This window comes from Saccostrea cucullata, unplaced genomic scaffold (assembly GCF_032062105.1).
Source record: "Saccostrea cucullata isolate Sc308-1 unplaced genomic scaffold, CSIRO_AGI_Scuc_v1 ctg19700, whole genome shotgun sequence".
Lineage (NCBI taxonomy): Eukaryota > Metazoa > Mollusca > Bivalvia > Ostreida > Ostreidae > Saccostrea > Saccostrea cuccullata.
The window spans coordinates 82-8,771 of NW_026939082.1; the positions used below are offsets into that span (position 1 = coordinate 82).

At 33.7% G+C, this 8,690-nt stretch overlaps 2 long non-coding RNA genes across 2 annotated transcripts; both read left to right on the top strand.

Moving 5' to 3' along the window:
• The first annotated feature begins 390 nt into the window (after positions 1-390).
• LOC134252199 (uncharacterized) lies at positions 391-1,547 on the top strand. Its single transcript, XR_009988927.1, has 3 exons — positions 391-977; positions 1,108-1,177; positions 1,485-1,547. It is a non-coding gene; the product is annotated as an uncharacterized LOC134252199 (long non-coding RNA).
• Positions 1,548-3,953: 2,406 nt separating this feature from the next.
• Positions 3,954-4,723, top strand: LOC134252198 (uncharacterized). Its single transcript, XR_009988926.1, has 4 exons — positions 3,954-4,039; positions 4,283-4,344; positions 4,427-4,490; positions 4,592-4,723. It is a non-coding gene; the product is annotated as an uncharacterized LOC134252198 (long non-coding RNA).
• The last annotated feature ends 3,967 nt before the right edge of the window (positions 4,724-8,690 follow it).

Sequence of the window (8,690 nt, forward strand, 5' to 3'; positions counted from 1 at the left end):
GTATGGTTGCCCCCTTTTAGTAATGTATAGAAAATGTAGAATAAAAATTGATACTAAACGTAGTTGACATTGAGAAAAAGTTGGATTCCCCCCATCCCCACGAAATAGAATTTTCGACTTTGGGCAACTTTTCCTTTTTTATTTTTTTTTTTATTTTTATTTTATTTTATTGCTTGTCAACTTTTTCAGGTAAGTAAAAAAAAAATTCTGGCCTTCCACACCCCCACTTTCAAAAACGATGCTACGTGTGTCATGTGGCTTCTATACTTTTTCGCATGTTTAACGTCTCCAGAACTCAGAACAAACCTTAACAATTGTTTGGAAATAGAGATTCAAGTTAACTTTACCCTATTGAAGGTAATTTTAATAAATTAGCACGATTTACATACAAATATATTCCAACTGAGAGATGAAAAAAACTTTTTTATTTAAACTACTTATCCTACGTGACTAACATTTTGCCATTATATGTCAGAAAAGGTAGGAATAGCTTAACATATTTTGGTAAATTTATTCGAATTCTTCATCAGAAAAATGACGGATGAAGGATATGGAGGTAACGAACAGTATTTAATATCAAAGTCCATAAAACAATACAAAATAGGAGCAGAGCAAACACAGACCTCCGATACATCAGAGGTGGAATCAGGTGCCATGAAGGAGTGAGCATCCCCTGCTGTTTGTTGTATGTTTGCTAATAGTTTAAAAGAATTTCAAGTAATGCCTATATTTACTTTTGCCTAAAATATGTTATACGTATACACCCAATAGTTAATAAAATATTTTTATAAAAAGAACGCTAGGGTTTAATTGTCTATATTTACGCGGCAGGAATTATACCGACATAATTTTGACAGCTTCTATCTTCGCCTTCTTCTGATAGAATAAGTGATTATTTAATTAATTCATTTGTAGTCGACAGAACCTTTGCGACACATTCCCAGAGATGAAATGCGGCATGTGAAATCTAGCACAATGTAAGTTTATCTCTAGACAAGAAATATAGATTTTTTTACTAACAAAATATATATATGGGTCTAATTTTTTTTCTATATTAAAGGGTTAAACAAGGTATAACTAAAGTTTTATGCTTATGTATGCATTTAGAAATAAGCACACTGGCGGAATTCATGGTATGTTTGAGTTGTACACGGAAAATCGAACTTTTTATATCGAGGTAAATATTTATCATTTTTTTAAATTAATTTCTTAATCAGCACTGCTAAATGAAATTTGTTAAGACTTTCATATAATGACGTGATAATAAGTCTAAGTTTGCTCAACTTCTATATGACATTCATCTGACTGCGATTTTTTTTTTTACATTTATTTAATGTTCTGTTTCATTTTGAATATTACAAAATTTAATGTATATTATCAGCAGGAAATTCTGCAACAGTTAAACTGGAATTTTATTTTTCATATCTCATGAGTTAACTTTATATATTAATATATATAATTAATATTGATATATTTTTATACAGTGTGAAAGTCCTGCCGAGGTTCAGGCATGGATCAAAGCAATTAAATCTCTTCTGCCCCGCAAGGTAGGAATTTTTAACATTTGTTGATGCAAAAGTTATATTTAAGATTTTGCATTAGCAAACCTTAAGCAGTAACCATAAGATTCACAGAGATATCTGTTATTATATTTTGTCGTTTTGAGATTTTTTTCCCCAATATCTTTACTAATAGTCTATACTATGTCTATAACAGGTATAAATATTCTTTACTGTGTCTTCATCAAGATTCAACGGTGTTCTAAATCAAATAAGACCTACTACATTTAATATCAAAGAAGATATGTGTACTTATTTTGAATACTATGGAATCATTAGATTTTATGTTGATGTAATTGTAGTGGATTTTGTGGGTCCATATCATTCGGAAAACATTCTCCGCCAATTAACAAATTATAGTAACAAAGTCATATTTCCTTCTGAAGTTATAAAAGAATGCATGAAATTACATTCCAAATGACACCCAATAATTTTAAGTATTCCACAGTGGTTAATTTGTTTTAAATATAACCTCTCGGGTGACGTGTCCACTTTGTTTTCTGTTTACACTGATGACGTGTTCACTTTGTTTTCTGTTTACTCTGATGACGTGTTCACTTTGTTTTCTGTTAACTCTGATAACGTGTTTGTATTTTGTTTATTCTGGTGACGTGTTTGTTTTGTTTTCTGTTTACTCTGATGACGTGTATGTTTTCTGTTTACTCTGATGACGTGTATGTTATCTGTTTACTCTGATGACGTGTATGTTATCTGTTTACTCTGATGACGTGTTTGTTTTCTGTTTACTCTGATGACGTGTTTGTTTTCTGTTTACTCTGATGACGTGTTGTCTTTGTTTTCTGTTTTTCTGATGACGTGTTTGCTTTGTTTTCTGTTTACTCTGGTGACATGTTTGCTCTGTTTTCATTGTTATAGGCCCAGTACAATTATTTCCTGTTTATAGACCATTATGTACAGTGCCTTGTTTTTGTTTTTTGTAGGCCCAGTACAGTGATATCCTGTGTATAAACCATTACATTGCCTTGTGTTTGTTAGTCCCCTACCGGTGAAACCAGGGGGACTATAGGTATCCTCTGTGTACGTTTGTCTGTCCATCTGTCTGGCCCCATAAGTCTGTACAAATTGGTTTTCTGCACTTTTTAGGTCACCTGAGTAAACTCAGGTGACCTATTGCTATCCGTTTTCGTCTGTACTCTGGTGACGTGTTCACTTTGTTTTCTGTAAACTTTTGAACATTTTCAGCTTCTTCTCTGTAACCACTGAACCAATTTTAACCAAATTTGGCACAAAGCATCTATGGGTGAAGGGGAGGGGCCAAAACCACTAAAATGAATGCAATCTTTAAAAATCTTCTTCTTTACTCCTGGACATCAAGCAGTCAAACTGTTTGCATGTTGTAATCTGCATTGAGTGTTCACCAAAATTGTGAAATTCATGGCCCTGGGGTCAGGGGTTCTAGTGCTAGGGCATGGGTTCAATTTGTTATAGTGAAAATACATTATTTCTTTGAAAATCTTCTTCTCTGCTCCTGGGTATTAAATAAACCAACTAAGTAGATAGTTAAGATGAGCAAGAGTGCCTCTACCAAAATTATGAATTTTATGGCCCCAGGGTCAGGGGTTCTGATGTTAGGGCGGGGCTCTATTGATTATATACAGTGAAAATACATGATATCTTTGAAAATCTTCTTCTCTGCCCCTGGGTATTAAATAAACAAACTAAATGCATAGTTATGATGAGCATGAGTGCCTCTACCAAAATTGTGAATTTTATGGCCCCAGGGTCAAGGGTTCTGGTGTTGGGGGGGGGGGCTCTATAAATTATATGAAAGAATACATGAATTCTTTGAAAATCTTCTTCTCTGCTCCTAGATATTAAATAAACTAACTAAGTGCATAGTTAGGCCTAGAAAAAATAGGTGGAAAGGTCAGGCTATAAAAAAGAAACTATATTTAATTATAAACGCCAATTTTTTTTTTTGGAAAAGTTGTCTTTTTTCATGAATGGAATATTATAGAAACATGCGTAAAGGCATCAATCCAGTTAATGCAATTGTCTTAAGCATTTTGTGAAAAACACTTACAAAAAGATGTGCCAACCCCCACCACTGAAAATTAATTTTAGGGAAAATTTCACGTAGCTATTTTATTCTCATGAATTGAACACATTTGAAGCTCGAAACTTAGATCGATAAAACTTCTTAGATTTTTTATATCAAATAGCTGAGATTAAAACCCTTTCCTCTTTAGATTTTGTATGAGTAAAAAAATAATCTTTTACCTCTTTTTATTTGACTGCATTAGACATCAAATGGTGTTGGGGAAAAAAAAAAAAAAAAAATACACAAATATATATATATATATATATATATATATATATATATATATATATATATATATATATATATATATATATACAAATTGCCTAAGTACCAAAAAACCTTTTTACAGCGGAAGAACTGGTTGTCTCGATATTTCGTCGTTAATGAGGACGGTATACAATACTTCACTTCTGATCAGGTTAGAATTATATTAGTCTTATGCAAAATATAGAAATAGTAATATTCAGAGGAAATACATTTTTTAAACCTGAAAGCGCTTGTACATTTTTACAAGAAAATCAAACTTGAAAGATATAAAACAGCATAAACAGAATTTTTAAAATCATATATAAATTTTTTCTCACCTTTGTATCTCTTTTACAGCGAATTATCATCTCATTCTGTATTTAAAGTTCTTATTATTGTTTCCTTCCATTTCAAGTCAATAGAAGCATTGAGAGTGATTCCGAGTACTGACGTGCGAGGAGTTCAGGAAATACCGGGGTAAGGAACCGCCAATCAGTTTTGTTCTTACATCTGTGTTTGTATGAATATTTAACAGTGACAAAGAATTCTTTATTTTTAGGTCGCAGTTTGGTCGCGAGAATGTGTTTGAAATCCATACATGTTGCAGAACATTTTATTTACAGGTATAATTAAAAAGAAACAAACATTTAATGACATTTAGGAAAAAACATTATGGGTGATAAATTTCAATTATAAATTAAAATGACTGCATTTATACATGTAGTGTGAGAGCCATGACGACCTAAGGGAATGGGTATCAGCCGTCAGAAGACTTCTACCTCATCCCGTAAGTAAATGTTACATGTAATCTTAAATTGTAAATGTGGCAATAATACCATTGCTCGTTGGTTAGAAGACAACAGTGTTTACCTCGACAATTCTTAGTCGTATACATGTATTAAAACTTTGTTAAATCTATCGATAATTCAAATTCACAATAGCATAACAATAAAATAACTAGTGCTAATTGTAACGGGAACCGTTACAGATGTTCCCCAAACGCTCCCCAACTCCCTTTTTGTGCCATATTCCCTGTAAGCTTCATTAAATAAGGCAAAGTATATGCATTTAAGACTTTGACAACGTTTTTCCAGAAGTATACCAAGTATATTCAAATTTTAGCATAGCACGCGTGCGCATGTGAATCCGTAAGCGTAATGACGATATCATCTTGTCTACACTATTTAGAAATCTTGATTCACTAAATATTGAAGCATTTAATCCAAAAGCATTTAAAAAATACGCTCATTCATGTGTATTTTTAATTTTACTAATTTCACGTGCACGCACGTGCATACATGTGCATGATGACTATACCTTCTTATAGGAGTTTATTATGTCTGCTTATGGTCCAAATCCCATCCTGTTTGGTTGAAAAACAAGGGAGTTACAGCCATTTAAAGTTTAAGCCAATCAAATTGCAGCGCACGTGCATGCGCATGTATTAATGAAAATTGTTATGTATCATATTGTAGGATATCTTAATGCATGCCTATGTTTAAAATTTCATAGCATTTCGTCAAAAATCGAAAAAGATATTGTGATTTTTGTATAAGCCAATCAGAGCAAAGCGCATGTCCACGCACGTGCATGCATGTATATGATGACCATACCATCTTGTAGTAGTCCATTTTGTTTGTCTATGTTCTAAATCCCATCTTATTTGGTTGCAAAACAAGGGAGTTATAGCCATTTCAAGTTTAAGCCAATCAGATTGCAGCGCACGTGCATACGCGTGATTTCATGATTTTTTTTCTATATCATATTGTAGGATATCCTAATGCATGACAATGTTTTAAATTTCAAAGCATTTCGTCAAAAAACAAAGGTGATATAGCCATTTGAAGTTTCAGCCAATCAGATTGCAGCACACGGGCATGCGCATGCTTTCATGAAAATTCTTATACATCATGCTGTAGATCTTCAAAATGTAGGTCTATGTTCAAAATTTCAAAGGATTATGACAAGAAACAAGAAAGATATTGAGACTTTAGTTTCAGCCACTCAGAGCGAAGCGCACGTGCATGCGCGTGAGATCTTAATTTTTTGACCATGTCATTTTGTCTATTCTTCTAATATATACTTATAATATGAGTTTCAAAGCATTTCATCAATAATTTAAGTAGTTACGTCTGTATCAATTATATTGGACATTTCTTGTGTTGCACGTGCGAGCTCTTGCAATCACATGTGCATGCACATGCTTTCATGATAAATCTTATAATACAGGCTGTAGATCTCCCTAATATAAGACTATGTTCAAAATTTCAAATGATTTTATCAAAAAACAAAAAAGATATTGAGACTTTAGTTTCAGCCAATCAGAGCGAAGCGCACGTGCATGCGCGTGCGATCTTGCTATTTTGACCATGTCATCTTGTGCTTACTACTAATATATCCTTACATTATAAGTTTCAAAACATTTCGTCACAAAATAGAAAAGTTATGGTTATATCCATTTTATATTGGTCATTTTAAGTTTTGCACGTGCGCGCTCTTGCAAGCACGTGCGCGCAAAATGACCTTGATTCCGCAAATCTACATAACATGCCTACTTACCCTAAAAAGGTTTCACCTAAGTCGGATGTGTAGTTTACAAGATCACTCGCGGACAAAATTTTCCCAGGAAGAAAAATAATAATAACTAGAAAGTCTGCTATTGCAAGCAATAGCATATGTCGCCCCGTATTAGACAAGACTTTCATTTTTATCATCACTAAAACAAAAGTCCATAAGCTAAGTTTGAACAACCATTGAGTTATATCAGTCCTTTCCATTGGAAACGGAAGACCTTAATTCGGTACATCCCACTCATTATTTTTAGAATCGGTAGGAGAAGAAAGTAGTGCAGGAAAATTACAAGTTCCTCAATTTGCAGACTTGCATAAAAGAAATCTGGCAGATGTACTTGTTAATTGGCAGTATCTTTCCTATGATAAAAGCTTGGGAAATGTAATTTATGAAGAAGATCAGCCGAATTATTTTGTGTATTGTAACGCCAGTGAGAACTCTGAAATTTCCCTCTTTCACTTTCATTTTAGAGGTTCTACCGAAAAACGAATCTGACATGCCACCATCAATTCGAGCATTTCTGCATTGCAGAGAGCTGATGTGTGTTATGAGATAATAAATCATGTGTGAACTTTCTCAGTTTAGCGGAATCATGAACATTTTCGGCGAGATGAATGTTTTGTATACAGTGGTGATCAAGGCTTTGCGAACCATCAGGAGCGGATCAAAGAATTTATGAATGAATAAAAACTATGGAAATGACGTACCAATTTTTTAATTTATACTTGCACTATCTAATGAAATGAATAATATACAAGTGATAGATATACAAGAAAACGCGAAATGATAATAAATGCAGCTGACAATCGTTATTTTTTTTTATATAGATAAAATAAAATATTTATAAATTCAAGAGACAAAACAGAAGGAGAATGAATGATGGCAAAATATCACATGACGGGAACTGAATTTTATGAATGAAGATTTTAAAAAGTTACTTGTAAGTTGTATATGTTATATCTGTGTATTCTACTTGGCTGTGTGCTTCATAAAAAGAGGGGGGGGGGCGTCTTGAACATAGTAAATAGCCATAACGTTTGAACGGTAAGTACTAGGGCTTTCGTATTTCAAATATGTAATCCTTGTGAAAAGAACTTTTATTGGATACGACGAACTTTGACCCTTTGACCTAGACCTTGGAGAACACATGTGTACATCTGAATCTTTTTTTCTGTTTCGTTTCTATGGCAACCGTGAGCGACTCATTACAATTATTTTGAAAGTAGAAAATCACTTTGACACATTGCAAGGAATAAACATTGAAAGTTTCAAAACGATTGCCTGAGTAGTTATTGAGAAAATCGAAATTAAAGAATTTTAACTTTCACCTGGTTTCCATGGCAATAATCGACTATATGAAAATTTTAAATACGAGTTGCAGAACTACAGATACTAATCATTAAAATAAGAAAAGTTTCATGACGAACGTTTAAGGGACCAGAGAGAACACTCTCGGACAAAATTTGTCGCTTTTTACAGGTTTCCATGGCAACGGTAGACATATTGGAACTGAACGACCTCACTGCACAACTACAACCAGTGATCGTCCTTGAAGGAAAGTTTCAGGAAGATTGTCCCAGCCATCTCCGAGAAACAGCCTGGATAAAAAAAACATGCGTACAATATCAATATGTCGTCCCCGACTTCGTTCGGGGCGACATAATAATAAGAACTAGTGCTAATTGTAACGGGAACCGTTACAGATGTTCCCCAAACGCTCCCCAACTCCCTTCTCGTGCCATATTCCCTGTAAGTTTCATTAAAGAAGGCAAAATCTATGCATTTAAGACGAAAACAACGTTTTCCCAAAAGTATACCAAGTATTTCAAATTTAAGCAATGCAGGCGTGCGCATGTGATTGCATGAGCGTAATGACGATATCATCTTGTCTACACTATTTTACTCATTTGCACGTGCATGCACGTGCATGATGACCATACCTTCTTGTAGGAGTGCATTATGTCTGTCTATGTTCTAAATCCCATCCTGTTTAATTGAAAAACAAGGGAGTTATAGCCATTTAAAGTTTAAGCCAATCAGATTGCAGCGCACGTGCATGCACGTATTTTCATGACAATTATTATATATCATATTGTAGGACATCTTAAAGTATGCCTATGTTTTAAATTTCAAAGCATTTTGTAAAAAAAAAACAGAAAAGGTATTGAGATTTTTGTTTCAGCCAATCAGAGCAAAGCGCACGTGCATGCACGTGCATGCATGTGAATGGTGACTATACCATCTTGTAGGAG